Source organism: Somniosus microcephalus, unplaced genomic scaffold (genome assembly GCF_052327205.1).
Source record: "Somniosus microcephalus isolate GS21.2 unplaced genomic scaffold, FLI_Smic_1.0 unresolved_chr2, whole genome shotgun sequence".
NCBI lineage: Eukaryota > Metazoa > Chordata > Chondrichthyes > Squaliformes > Somniosidae > Somniosus > Somniosus microcephalus.
In genome coordinates, this window is record NW_028225180.1 from 85801212 (window position 1) to 85816408 (window position 15197).

General features: G+C 47.8%; 2 protein-coding genes across 3 annotated transcripts in view; one reads left to right on the forward strand and one right to left on the reverse strand.

The window, feature by feature from the left end:
• Positions 1-15197, reverse strand: part of LOC147092941 (ADP-ribose glycohydrolase MACROD1-like) — a 1295420-nt gene that overhangs the window by 992816 nt on the left and 287407 nt on the right. The window lies entirely within an intron of this gene.
• The window catches only part of LOC147092942 (leucine-rich repeat transmembrane protein FLRT1-like), a 213639-nt gene continuing 210094 nt past the window's right edge, over positions 11653-15197 (forward strand). The window contains exon 1 of one of the 2 annotated variants that reach the window (XR_015075090.1): positions 11653-12018. The gene's annotated coding sequence lies outside the window, so the exon portion shown is untranslated. The remainder of the gene's footprint in view (positions 12019-15197) is intronic. The other variant, XM_085976265.1, reaches the window with a different exon arrangement.

A 15197-nucleotide genomic window follows, 5' to 3' on the forward strand; every position in this document is an offset into this window, starting at 1 on the left:
ACAGGTGGGGCAGCAGACAGTGGTTGAAGGGACGGGTGGGTGGGGTGCTTGGGTTGACGTGTGCTCCTTCCGCTGTTTGCGCTTGACCTCCGCTTGCTCACGGCGAAGGGACTCGAGGTATTCGGCGCCTTCCCGGATGCTTCTCCTCCACGTTCTGCGGTCTTGGGCCAGGGATTCCCAGGTGTCGGTGGTGGGGATGTTACACTTTTTCAAGGAGGCTTTGAGGGTGTCCTTGAAGCGTTTCCTCTGCCCACCTGGTGCTCTCTTGCCGTGCCGGAGCTCCGAGTAAAGCGCCTGTTTTGGGAGTCTCGTATCGGGCATGCGGACAATGTGACCCGTCCATCGGAGCTGATCAAGCGTGGTCAAAGCTTCGATGCTGGGGATGTTGGCCTGAGCAAGAACACTGACATTGGAAAAGTTATGAGGCGACTAAAGGGTAGGCTCAAAAGATGGGTTTTAAGAACGCTTTTATAGGAACTGAGAAAAGTAGACAGGCAGAGAAGGGCCAAGCTGGCTGAAGGCTGTGCTACCACTGGGGGTATGCACAGAAGGTCAGAGTTGAAGGACTAAAGAATTCGGGAGAGGACCCAAGGTGGGAGGAGGTTGCAGCGGTAGGGTGGAGCGAGGCTACCAAGGGACTTACTAGAGTGGACGAAAAGTTCAGGTGAAAGGGAGCCTTGTGTGGGTCTGCAATGACTGGGGGGGGATGGGTAAGCAGAACTCCGTGCTAAACAAGAATTCGGCAACTGGTTTTCAACAAGCTGCAGTTTACAGAGAGAGGCTAACAGAAGGCCGGCAAGGAGGAGTTTCTAGAAATCAAGTCTAGAGCTAACACAAGTGTGGATAAGATTTTCAACTGCAATAGGGGTGAGGTAGAGCTGGAGAATGAGCAGCATCTAGGTGAGGATAGATCCTTGGGGAAATCCAGAGAGGACATATGGGTTAAGAGTGGGATAATTATGACGGCAATTTTGTCAGGGAGAGGGACAGTGCCTGAGCATAGGGAGATATTAAAAATATTGGAAAGCAAAGGGGCTGGGAAAGATAATTGAGCCTCAGTCCTACTCTCAGAAACTCCCTCCTGGGGCTTCTTCGCATCGTCATCTCTGACCACCTTCAAAAACCTTCTCGAAGCCAAACTCTTCAGCCAAGCTTTCCATCACATCTAATTTCTTTCCATTTCCAATAACCATCTGTAGAAGCAACTTGCCATCTTATTTACATTAAAAGTGCTGCAACTATATTAGCGTCACTTGCAGGCATAACAAGCACTGCGGGTACATACAATTAATTTTAAATGAGACACCCGCCCTACATACGAAATTTGATCTATAATAGCTATACACAACTTACTTTGTTTTATGTAGCTGAGGTCAGAGGAGGTTTCCCCCCCTCAATTTTCTCTCCTACTTTCATAAAAGGCATGAACTCATGCTGGGTATAGTTCCACAAAGTCTAGCAATCCTCTGAGGGCTTGTCCAAAGTGACAACGTAGACATTGGCAGCATGTCTGACCACAGATGGTGCAAGAGCCGAGTGCAAATCTGTTCTCGACTAATAGCCACACACGCATACGTGGCAGCAGGAGTTGCTGGATGGCAAGAGGAGAAAGAACCGTGACTAATTTTCACCTCCCCGGGCCAGGAGCAGAGGCCTCCCTGTAACGTCCCTGCTGCCGAGCTACCATCAGCTGCCTCAGCACAAGACCAGAGATTGAACTTGGAACCTACATCAGGCTGTGTTTTTATCCACTCGGCCACCGGGGGAGCTCCAAGGTTGAATTTCAAGACTGAACACTAATAATGGTATCACAGAATGATACAGCACAGGAGGCCATTCGGCCGATCGTGTCTGTGCCAGCTCTTTGAAAGAGCTCGCCAATTAATCCCACTCCCCCGCTCCTTCCCCAAGCCCTGTCATTTTTTTCTCCTCATCCAATTTTCTTTTGAATGTCACTATTGAATCTGCTTCCGTCACCCTGTCAGGCAGTGCATTCCAAATCACAACTCGCTGTGTAAAAAATATTTCCTCATGTCGCCTCTGGTTCTTTTGCAAATCACCTTAAATCTGTGTCCTCTGGTTATCGACCCTTCTGCCACTGGAAACAGGTTCTCCTTACTTACTCGATCAAAACCATTCATGAGTTTGAACGCATCTCTTCATAGAAACATAGAAGATAGGAGCAGGAGTAGGCCATTCGGCCCCTCGAGCCTGCTCTGCCATTTAATGAGATCATGGCTGATCATCCAAATTCAGTACCCGGTCCCTGCCTTCTCCCCATATCCCTTGATCCCTTTAGCCTTAAGAAATATATCTAACTCCTTCTTGAATATATTTAATGAATTGGCCTCAACTGCCCTGTGTGGTAGAGAATTCCACAGGTTCACCACTCTCTGGGTGAAGAAATTCCTCCTCATCTCAGTCCTAAACGGCTTACCCCTTATCCTTAGACTGTGACCCCTGGTTCTGGACTTCCCGGCCATCAGGAACATCCTTCCTGCATCTTCAATCTCCTCTTAACCTTCCCTGCTCTAAAGAGAAACCCCCCCCCCCCCAGCTTCTCCAGGTAACTGAAGTTCCTCATCCCTGGAACCATTCCAATAAATCTTTCTGGACCCTCTCCGAGGTCTTGACATCCTTCCTAAAGTGTGGTGCCCAGAACTGAGCACAATATTCCAGCTGAGGCCTAACCGCTGTTTTATAGAGGTTTAGCAGAATTTCCTTGCTTTTGTACTCTATTAATAAAGCCAAGGATCGCATATGCTTTTTTAACAGCCTTCTCAACTTGTCCTGCCACCTTCAAAGACTCATGTGTGTACACCCTCAGGTTTCCCTGTTCCTGCACACCCTTTAAAATTGTGCCATTTAGTTCATTCTGCATTTCCTCATTCTTCCTACCAAAATGCATCACTTCACACTTCTCTGCGTTTAATTTCATCTGCCATGTGACTGCCCATTTCACCAGTCTGCCTACGTCCTCCTGAATTCTGTTACCATCATCCTCATTTGTTTACTACCTTTTCGAGTTTCGTGTCACCTGCAAACTTTGAAATTAGGCCTCAAAGTTTCCCCACCACCAACGTTATTAAGAGATTTAAAAGCACCGCTTGCATGCCACTGAATTCATAACCTCTTGTACAGGGTTGAGGCTAGGCACCGAGGAGGAGCCAGAGTGAGTGGAAAACCGACAAGAGGAACATTTCCTGGTCGCTCTTGTGCACCTCCGAGCAGGATGGAGTGCAGTTATACTCAACCAGCATTATTTTTATTTTTTTTAAAGGTATACAAGCTCCCTCTGATGCCTCAGTTGATAAAGTCAACCTCTAACGGAATTGTACAGAACAGAAAGTCCTGACTCTTTATTTCTGCTTGTAGCAGGTTAGCTGATCCCCAGGCTGGCAGTCGGCCTGTCTCTGCATCCCTGGGCAGGAGTGGCGGTGGCGGGGGGGAGGAGGAATCAGTCAGTTTTCATGTCCCCCAATTGATATCACCGAATCCGTCAACATCAACATCCTGGGGGTCACCATTGACCAGAAACTTAACTGGACCAGCCACATAAATACTGTGGCAACAAGAGCAGGTCAGAGGCTGGGTATTCTGCGGCGAGTGTCTCACCTCCTGACTCCCCAAAGCCTCTCCACCATCTACAAGGCACAAGTCAGGAGTGTGATGGAATACTCTCCACTTGCCTGGATGAGTGCAGCTCCTACAACACTCAAGAAGCTCGACACCATCCAGGACAAAGCAGCCCGCTTGATCGGCACCCCATCCACCACCTTAAACATTCACTCCCTCCACCACCGGCGCACCGTGGCTGCAGTGTGTACCATCTACAAGATGCACTGCAGCAACTCACCAAGGCTTCTTCGGCAGCACCTCCCAAACCCGCGACCTCTTCCACCTAGAAGGACAAGGGCAGCAGGCGCATGGGAACACCACCACCTCCAAGTTCCCCTCCAAGTCACACATCATCCTGACTTGGAAATATATCGGCCGATCCTTCATTGTCGCTGGGTCAAAATCCTGGAACTCCCTCCCTAACAGCACTGTGGGAGCACCTTCACCACACGGACTGCAGCGGTTCAAGAAGGCGGCTCACCACCACCTTCTCAAGGGCAATTAGGGATGGTCAATAAATGTTCGCCTTGCCAGCGATGCCCACATCCCATAAGCAAATAAAAAAATATATCTGGTGTTCCCCCTGCTGCTAGGTGCACGCATGTGGCCACTGGGTGAGAACAGGATCAGGTTCAGCTGTGATGCCCCTCGTGGTCCAATATCCTGCTGGCGCTTACTGGCCAGGGCTTCTGCCTGAAGAATAGCCGCTTGAGCACGGTATCCGACAAACATGGGACCACAACACATCAGCAAAATTCAATGACAGAAGGGGGAGAAAACTGGAAAAGTCAATAAAATATTTGGTTTCTTTAAACTTGTGTCCGCTGAATGATTTTTGCACCATGGTTGCCTGGGTCTCAGAAGACACGGTGAGTTCAGTCAATGTTAGACGTACATTTAGAACTATGCAATTACTGCAGCTTTATAGTGAAAAAAAAGTTATTTAAAAACAATCTGTGCAAGGTCTGGAAGCCATCTGTGGCTGCTTTGGGGCCCTGAGACCTGGCTGATTTTGGCCGTTGTGACTGCTGGAGGATTAAACCGAGTTTCAGTGAAATTGCAGCTGCTTTAAATAGAAAATGAAGCTCGAAAACTGCGCCGTTACTTCCTCTACCTTTGGGCTGCAGTAAAAGCAACTACAGCTCCCAGATAGTGGTGTAAATCTATCGCTGCAGCAATTTGACTCCTGTTAGATGGTGTAAAAAAAAAGCCCAAAATTAAATCCTTGATCCACTCACTGCCTTCAGTGCAGCTGCAAGAATATGTAGGGCTGCAATTTGATATTTGCCAAAGCTGACCCTGTTCCACATCACTTCAATCTGTCTTTATTTAATTTGATCTCGAACAGGGCAATTCTCTCCTTTTCATCCTTTTATTCCCCATACTGCCCTCTCTTTGCTGACAGCATTCCTTGGCCAAGAGGCTGGCAGGCAGGCAATTCACTCCCAAGAATCTGCCAGCGATGCCCTAAACCCATCTGATTTTCTGTTAGTCTCCTCCTAATGCCAAGGTGAGCTCACATGTGTGCCACAGTAAGACAAGGGACAAGTATTACTAAATTGAAGCAAAATCAAACCACTGACAAGATGACTCCTTGAAACAGTGTGAATCATAAAACAAAACACTGATGACGAGACCAATGCAGTTTTCACACTAATTGTCCAGTTAAAATATTTCTTTAATAATCTTCCGAAGACTTCTTCTCCACATCAAAGGGTCACTTTAGTCGACATAATTTTCATTTTGTTTCTAAAGTGAAAACAATTCAGTCAGTCACAAGTTCAGGGAATGAAAGCAAAGCCCAATTATTTTCTCTCTCTAAATGTTCCAATTACAAACTGCTCAGACAACTTAACGTTTCCCCGCTGAATGCGCAAATTGCGGTGCTTGCTGATGTCGCAGAGTGCATCAACTGTTGACATCATTTGTGGGCTTCAGTCAACCGCACGTGCCAACAAAAATCTTACCTGATATTTGTGTTGTACTGTGAGATTTCATTGAATTTTGAGCCACACTGTTGCCCTGGTAACACGACTTGCACATCATCTTAGCAGGTTGGTGAAAAGAGGAATCCTAATTACGTGGCCGATCGTGTCTGCATTTAAATGTAGCTACTTGGATAAATTTACAATCATCAAAACTTAAAACTTACATTGCAATATTTGCTGCAAAATGTATCACATCAGAATGGCAGATCTGAATCAGTATTGTTGGAGCAGAGTGCTCTCGGTACTAAGCTTGTACAGAAACTCCCCAGAGCACAGCAATGCCCCTTTAAGTAAATACATATAAATTATATATATATATCTAGAACAGTTAAAATCTGAACACTCATCCTGTCACTTACTCCATTTTTAATTCCACTATCCACATTTAGAATGGAAACTGCCTATGTAAACCTGTCATGCTGTAATTACACAGGCCCACCATTGGCGGCATTGTAACATCTCAGTTTTACCTCTCCCAGCTCTACAGCCTGAATTGCAAAAAAAATGCTTCAACCTAGTCTACTTCTCTACTTCCCAAATTGCTGTACGTTTTGCTACTTAACTGTAAGTAATAATATAAAATCAAATTTTATTGAAAAATAGGAACAGAACATACGACATTAAAATGGCGACTGGATTATATCTGCGCGCCCTGGTCCAATTATCCCATCGTCTAACTCCACTTCTCCAGATGACTGTACTTGGTCTGGATTCCCTGTGTGCAGTGCCACGGGATATATATATATATCTCTATGCATATATGTTTTGATTGACTTGATGGTTGACCAATCCTATGGGGTGGGCGGGGCCTAATCCTTCAAACTGCCGTTTTACAAAAAAGCCTTGGCAACGCCGGGCCCCCCAGCTAGTAAATATATACAATTGTACACACATATTTATATACATATGTACATATATATATATTTGCATGCATATATACAGATATATATACACATTTGTATACAGAACACCCCAACACACATATTATATACTAGCTGGAGTGCCCGGCGGTGCCGAGGGTTTTTTGAGGGCATGTTGTTGTTGGGAGAGAGAGAGAGACTGGGGGGAGAAGAGAGAGACTGGGGGGAGAAGAGAGAGACTGGGGGGAGAAGAGAGAGACTGGGGGGGAGAGAGAGACTGGGGGGGAGAGAGAGGCTGTGGGGGAGAGAGAGAGAGAGAGAGAGACTGGGGGGAAGAGAGAGAGAAAGAGAGACTGGGGGAAGAGAGAGAGAGAGACTGGGGGAAGAGAGAGAGAGAGAGAGAGAGACTGGGGGAAGAGAGAGAGAGAGAGAGAGACTGGGGGGAAGAGAGAGAGACGGGGGAGTGTGAGAGAGAGAGAGAGACTAGGGGGAGAAGAGAGAGCCCGGGGGGGGGGGGGGGGAGAGAGAGAGCCGGGGGGGGGGAGAAGAGAGAGCCGGGGGGGGGGGGGGGGGGGGGAGAAAAGAGAGCCGGGGCGGGGAGAAGAGAGAGACGGGGGGAGAAGAGAGAGACGGGGGGAGAGAGGAAGAGAGAGACGGGGGGAGAAGAGAGAGACGGGGGGAGAAGAGAGAGACGGGGGGAAGAGAGGGAGAGAGAGACTGGGGGGAGAAGAGAAAGACGGAGGGGGAAGAGAGAGAGAGAGACTGCTGGATTTAGTTTGGGATTAGCCTGGAGGAGAGAGGGGGGGAAGGAGCGCCTCAGGCCTGGCCCGATGGACCCCTGCGAAGGAAGGAAGGAAGAAGGCGAGCTCCCTCCTTCCCTCCTCTCCCCTCACTCCCTCCCTCCCTCCCCCTCTCCTCTCCTCCCTCCCTCTCTCCTCTCACTCTCCTCCCCCTCTCCTCCCCCTCCCTCTCCTCTCCCTCCCTCCCCCCTCCCCCTCTGTCCCTCACCCTCTCTCCCTCCCTGCTCTCTCCCTCCCCCTGCTTTACTCTCTCTCTCTCCCTCCCCCTCTCCTCTCCCTCCCCCTGCTTTACTCTCTCCCTCCCCTCCCCCTCTCCCTCTCTCCTCCCCCCTCCTCTCTCTCCCTCCTCTCCCCCACTCTCTCCTCTCCCTCCCCCTCCCTCTCCTCTCCCTCCCCCTCTCTCTCCTCTCCCTCCCCCTCCCTCTCCTCTCCCTCCCCCTCTCCTCTCCCTCCCCCTGTCTCTCCCTGATTTCCTCTCTCTCCCTCCCTCCCCCCTCTCTCTCTCCCTTTCTTCAGAGCCCGGACGTGGTGACCCGAAGCCCCCGTGTGCGGATCAGCGCCTCAGGGCCGGCTGGTGCGCGGCCTAGCGCGTGAGGCCCAGCCGGACTCACCTTAGCTCAGGTCGCGCTCCGGGCCGCCGACGACGTTCACGCGCGCGCTGTCTCCCACCCCGCCAGCCTTTACCAAGATGGCGGCGATGGTTACGCTCGGCTCAGTCCCGCCCCGCCAGCCTTTACCAAGATGGCGGCGATCGCGGGGCGGGCCCAGCGGGACGGTCGGTGCCTAGCTCGGGCGTGGCTGGCGAGGAGAGGCCGAGGCTTCGAGGCCTGCAGGCAGCTCATCCACCGCCGAGGGGGGGGAAAGCCCGAGTCCCCTTTGCAAAAGGATTTTTTTTTCTTTTAAAACCAACTTTTTTTTTGCTGGAAATCTATATTTCAAAATAAACACACAGAAAGTGGGATTTCAAAATAAACACACAGAAAGTGGGAAAAATAAATCAATAGTTGGAATCAAGATGGCGGCCACTCACCTCAGCTCAGAAGGATTAGGCCCGCCCACACACGCAATGAAACGCCCCCCGTGATGCACTGATTGGTCAACCATCAGGTTAACCCCCTTTACGATTGGTCAACCATCACGTCACTCAACGCTAATGAGCGGAATTTTGCCGTTTTTTGACCTTTTTTGCATACTGTCCGAACAATTTTGTCTGACCAAAAAGTAAATACGCCTATTAGACTCCCCTAATGATAAGCTTTCTTTTGATATAACATATGTGTAGGCTCTATAACTTTTGATTGTATAGCCGGACAGACAGACAAACCAACTCTTTTATATATATATAGATATATGTATATTCTTCTTCTTCTTCTCTTCTTAGGCAGTCCCTTGGAACCGAGGATGACTTGCTTCCACACTAAAAATGAATTCTCAGGTGACTGATGAGTCCAATGCGGGACCTACAGTCTCTGTCACAGGTGGGGCAGACGGTGGTTGAGGGGCGGATGGGTGGGGTGCTTGGGTTGATGTGCGCTCCTTGCGCTGCCTGCGCTTGGCTTCCGCTTGCTCCCGGCGAAGAGGCTCGAGGTGTTCGGCGCCTTCCCGGATGCTTCTCCTCCACTTGGTGTGGTCTTGGGCCAGGGATTCCCAGGTGTCGGTGGGGATGTGGCACTTTTTCCAAGGAGGGCTTTGAGGGTTGTCCTTGAAGCGTTCCTCTGCCCACCTGGGGCTCTCTTGCCGTGTCGGAGCTCCGAGTAGAGCACTTGTTTTGGGAGTCTCGTATCGGGCATGCAGACGATGCGACCCGTCCATCGGAGCTGATTGAGCGTGGTCAAAGCTTCGATGCTGGGGATGTTGGCCTGAGCAAGAACACTGACGTTGGTGCGCCTATCCAGCCAATGGATGTATACACACACACCCCAACGACATACATATACACACACACGCGCGCATGTATACACAGCTGATGTTGGTATGTGTCCACAAGGTGCACTTGTATCACAGCAAGCTCAGTAATCTCTAGCTCTTCCCTTTCTAAATTTCAAATATTTTTTCAGGGATTTGCAACTATAGCCTGCGCTTGAACTTAACAAAACAGAAACTGGGCAGCAGCATACCTGGGCACTTCCAAAGTTTTGCCTCGTGATTAGGAGTTCTACACCGGTCTTGGGCAGGCACCAAATACCCAGCTCTTCTGACAAGAGGTTAATTTGTTGAAAATCTAACCTCAGTTTGCCGTGAACTCTGTAATTCTAAGTCTCCTCATTTAAGGAAGGATATACTTGCATTGGAGGCAGTTCAGAGGCGATTCACTAGGTTAATTCCTGAAATGAGGGGGTTGACTTATGAAGAAAGGTTGAGCGATTGGGCCTATGCCCATTGGAATTTAGATGAGTGGGAATCTTATTGAAACATATGATACTGAGGGAGCTCAACAAGGTAGATGCAGAGAGGATGTTTCCCCTCGTGGGGTAAGGAGTCGCCCATTTAAAACGGAGATGAGGAGGAATTTCTTCTCTCAGAGGGTCGTGAATCTTTGGAATTCTCTACCCCAGAGAGCTGCGGAAGGCTGGGTCATTAAATACATTTAAGGTGGAGATAGACAGATATTTGAGCTACAGGGGAGTCTAGGGTTAAGGGGAGCGGGCAGGAAAGTGGAGTTGAGGCCAAGATCAGATCAGCCATGATCTTACTGAATGGCGGAGCAGGCTCGAGGGGCTGAATGGCCTCCTCCCGCTCCTGTTTCTTATGTAAGTCACCATCAATGTTAACAAGGCACATCTGAGGAGTAAGATTTGATAGTTTAAACTTGTGGAAGCGCAGCCACTGAAAACCTGGCCATTTGTCAGTTCCGCCCCTCAGTACTGCAGCTGCCGCCTGACTGATTTTTAATAAGTAAATAGCATTTTGAAAAAAATATTTGCACGCACATGTACATATCTGATCTGCATATGAGTGCTGTATGCATTGGCACATAGATACACATATATTCAGAACACATTCAGTGGAGGTGGGCAGCAACATCAACAGGGTCAGCTCCACAAAATCTCGGCTTTGCCTACATTTATTCCATGAGTCAAGGGGGGCAATTTTGCCAGCCCTGGGGAGGCGGGTATGGAGGTGGGACTGCCGGGAAAATGGTAGAATTTGGGGGCAGGTGCCCAACCTGCCTCTGTGCCATCTTCCTAGGAGGCGGGTAACCGTCCCGTGCCGGGTCCCGTCTCCTTGGAGGCGGGAAGGGATTAAAGCCTATTAACTGCCTGTTAACAGGTAGGTAACAGGCAAAAAATGGGATTATCCCCTTTTTGCCCTCACAAGTGCGGGCTTCCCGAAAGCTCCGAACCCCGCCAGGTCAGCGAAGCGAGTACTGGGTCTGCGGGGTGCAAAAGTGTGGTGTGAAGGTAAGTGATGGGTGCAAGTGTGGAGAGGTGAGTATCTGAGGTAAGTGCAAAGTGTTAGTAAAAGTGTACTTACCTTTGTTTCTTCCTGCAGGCTTCAGTCGGTTTGTATGCGGAGAGTCTCGCACCTCCGTGTTGCAGATGACAGATGGCCGTTGCATTCTCAGGTCGCAACAACCATCTCAATTCTGTAAAGGTTGAATGAGGTCTTGTATGCAAGACTTCATCAAACTGCAGAGAATGTCAGTGTTTGACAGCTTCACAGAGCTGTCAAACGATGACAATCTGTCAAAAAGTTTTGACAGATGAAACGTCATACGTTGACATGCTCTGCAACCGGCTTCCCCTTAATTGGCCTGCTAAGCCCGCTGGGCGGGCTTAACAAGGTCAATCAAGGGAAAATAGCGTGGGTTGGCCACAAGTCGATGGAGGCGGGACATCAGCCCGCCAAGCAGCAGTCCCGCCTCCAATGGGCCCCCAGTCCAAAATGCTCCCCCTTGTTAAAAACACTGTTTAATAGCATAACAGCAGCAGCAGCAAAATGCATAGCAAAAGCACAGGGCTCATCAATGTCCCACAAATCCCCTTTGCAACCTTTCGCAGAATGCCCTGAACTTCTGGACCATGCGAAGATTGTCGATTCCATCCAATGCAGAGGTTCTCGGGTTTGGATGGCAGACACGAGACCATCCGGCAGAAAAGCAAGCACTGTGCCATGCTGGCAGGATTTTTCATATGTTAAAACACAGCTGGCGTTGTCCTGATTTACGCAATGTTCTACAGGCACATTGGAAAACAATAAAAATGATTACACTCTCACAAGGTGCAGCAGGTAACTAGCTCCACATTTTTAACCTGTCTGTTGTCTCAGCTCCTTCTTGCCGCCAGCTTGTTGTGTTTAAATGAACACACATGACTGAGTTACTGTGGTCTGTGCGGAATAGCCCACTTAAGAAGGTTCGCTTCACATCCCCTCGAGATAGTTGGAAATGCAAGATCCCAAACACATCCTTAGCTGTCTGTCAAACCCAGAGGCCCAGCCTACCGGTGATCTCATCAGAATTTTCAGCAAGCTTGTCAGCAGGAGCCCTCAGTTCTCCAGTTGAGCTCTTGCAGTGGGTACTAGCTGGCTTGTCTGACACATCTATGGAGCTTTGAGAGGGAGACTCAACCTGCTTTTTTTGCTTGTTGTGTGAACGTCTGGTGGCTTTGTACCTTGCTCGTGCTGTCTGACTTCAGGAGTGTGTTGTACTGTTTTTTTGCTCTCTTTTCCCTCGCTTACTGGAATATCTCTTGTGTTTTATGGGGGCTTGATTTGAATCACGGTGCCTGAAGATGAGCAAACCTTGAACAGGTAAGCAGGCGCTAACATGTTTTACTTATTTGGAAGATTTTGCTACTTTACGAATTGCAGAAGATTCCTGTGCAACCTGATCTCTACTCGCATTATTAAATGCAGAGCAAGCAATCTGAATAAAAGGCCTCCGTGTCTAATACACACAAAGTTTTCTACACTTGTGAACAGATTCAGTCAGCACTGGCAGATCTTAATACGAATAATTGCAGGGCTTAACCCTGTGAGGGCTGAAAGATCCTAACCGCTTGCAGAACAGGAAATTCTTCTGTGCGTCTGCAAATCAAACTTCGAACGATTAATTTTACAATCTATTAAAGTATGATTGCGATAAAAGTTAGACGTAAAAAGAAATGTAGGGAGCCAAAGACAATTGCTTAATTTGTAATTGTCTTGTAATAGTTTATGTAAATTGATGAAGTAATCTGATATTAGTCTGATTTCTAATTTTGCCGCACAAATGCTGCTGCAGCCCATCAAGGGATATACATTCCCTCAATCCAAAAAAACCCCAACACTCCCCCACCAAGCACAGTTACTAGAAAGCGCTTTGTGTGGCAACTAACTTGTGGCTGCTGACTGAACGTTGCGGCTCTGTTTTTACTTTTACTTATGAATTGGATGTTGTAAAAACAATTCCAGTTAGTGCAGTTCCCTTAGTTTTCCACGTCCTTTGTAAACTTTTTTAAAAAAGGAGAAAGGTGAAGTCAGGCAACTGAAATTCTCTCACCTTTGCAAAGGGGAACCATATTGTGAAAAACTGGGCATATTTTTACTTTCACCCTGACACAATTCTGTTCAAACATAAAGTATAATATTTGTGGCTACAAATATACAAATTCGGCAAATTGGCTAATTGCAAACGAGAATAATAGTTCTCATTTTGTGTGGGGGGTTGGGGGGGGGGGGAGTACTGAACAGGAGAAACATTCGGTTAACATTGTGCCACGAAACAAGTTTCTGATGCTTATTCTGCTGGTGTGTTCGAGTAGCTTCCAACACAGACATTAATACCTGTGCTCCTTCGATCCGTGTAATGCTACTGCCCTGATTAAACAGAGAAAAAAAGAACAATTGTAAACTTGGGAAAGAAAAATGCCTGCAGGCACAAGCCAGCAGACTCAGCTGTTTAACCAGCAACTATGTGAACCCCAAGGAAACGCTTTTTGAATTGTCTTGCCAACCAAAAAAGCTGCCTCGTAACGTTCTGCTCGTTTAGCTGATGACAATGAAGAAACCGGTTCGTTCTGCGAACCCGTTCCAGTTGCCAGATCGAGGTGCCTGCGTATAACTCAAGTGTTCCCTTCTTTCACGACCCCTTTCCTTTTGCTTTTTAAAAAAATTCTGTTTTTGTGCACCACAAAGCAATGCAGTAAATGACCAGGAGTTTTAATTCCTACACCTTCCCTTGGTCAAACCCGCTTGTCAAAAGCACTGGATAACCTGCATCTCGCTTTAGGGGCTCATTCCTGGGCAGTCTTTGGATTGCTGATTAATCCATTTTTATTACTGGGTAATTTTTTTTTTGGTTGAAAGAAATTTATTTTGTATGCATTTGAGAATGTTATGGTCCAAGCTGCTTTTACCAGGTGGGCGGTTTTCTACCTTATTGCTTTCTGTGGTGAGAAGCTGAGATTTCAAAGCAATGTGTTGAAAAATCTACTGCACTGTATGATGTGTAGCTGTTACAGTACTCGGGGTCCTCACTTTTCTCTCCCCTTTTATATTTATGCACCGAATTCGGATGATTTCTCTGGCTTTACTGGGTATTCCCGCGGAGGAATTAGCTGTGCTTTTTAAAAAAAACTGTTCTATGCACTGAATGTTAATGAATTTGTGGAAGTAAGGCTTTAGGTCCCAAGTAACAGATGCTGTGCAGATATTTGCAAGGGGTAGAGGGGGGAGGGAAGAAATGTGAAAAGCACGGAAACAAAAATAATGCTGGGAGGCCAGGCTCACCATTGGGTGACCAGTTTCACAACCTGCTCAGACATAAAAGCCTGCTCAGCCCTGACGTATTGTGAGAATCAGGCTGTTTTAAAAAAAAAACCTGGCTAAGTTGTCACAGTTTTCTGTGGAAACAGTCGGCAAGACAGCGCAGATGCCAAGTTTGCAAGTCTGCATGATTGGGGTGGGGGTTTCCCTGTAAAACTGCAATTTGCAGGAGTTGCGATATCGCTTTAAATGGAGAAAAGTCTTTAAGAACAAAAGAGACACTGCAGTGAGAATAAGCAGCACACACACAGCCAGTGGAGCCTCTTTCAACAACTCCACTGAATGGCAAGGAGGATTAAGTCATATTGTGCTAAAAGCCTAACCTCTGACCTGAATTTATGCCCTCCCCACAGCTCCGCCCCCCCCCCCCCCCCCCGCAAAAAAAGATAAATGTTACTGAGCAGACGCTGCTAGGGTTAATAGAAACACATTTACTGTGCGTTCAATAACAAAAAGAGATGGAGTCTCTCAACATCAGATATTCACTCTGTTATCTGGCTTCAGGCACTAGCCAGACAAAACAAATAATAATAGAGCGTTCAGACACCAGAAGCAGTTCAGACACAAGTGATTTCACACTGTGTGTGATTCAGCATTCAGGAGCAGAATGATCCCGCTGTCCCCAAACCTACATTCGGCAATTTACCTTTCATTGTGGATAAAATTACTTAACCCGTTTCTGTCGGCCAATTATAGAGGATCCCATTATCGGACGTAAGTTAGCCAAAAAAAGTTGCATTGTAAACCAGACTCGGCTGTAGCCTGACTGATTGTACAGAGTTGCGTCTGACGAGGCTGCTGTGCAAGAATAGACTTGTTAAGCACCGACTTAAGTTTTACATAACAGGGAATGTGATGATGCTCCGAGCTGCTGCGATCCATTTCTGCTTGTGGTACTTGAAAGTTCCAACTTGGTCCTCTTTTGCATTTGGCTCTCCTGCTTTTCACTGCCAGTCTGGCTTTGCCAGTCTTTCTCTCCCGCAACACCCCCCAGTTCCTTTCAAGTGCTGCATTTGTGAACTGAGCTTTGGCAGCAGTTTTAGCCCAAAGCTGAAAACATACCGGGCTTCGTTATTCCCCGCTGCACAGTCACAGTCGCAAGGTTACAAGTGTAGCAGGACTGCACATGCTTCTTGTGTCTCTGGCTGTGGACTGCAATAAATCTTGCGATTCAAGAAACAAAC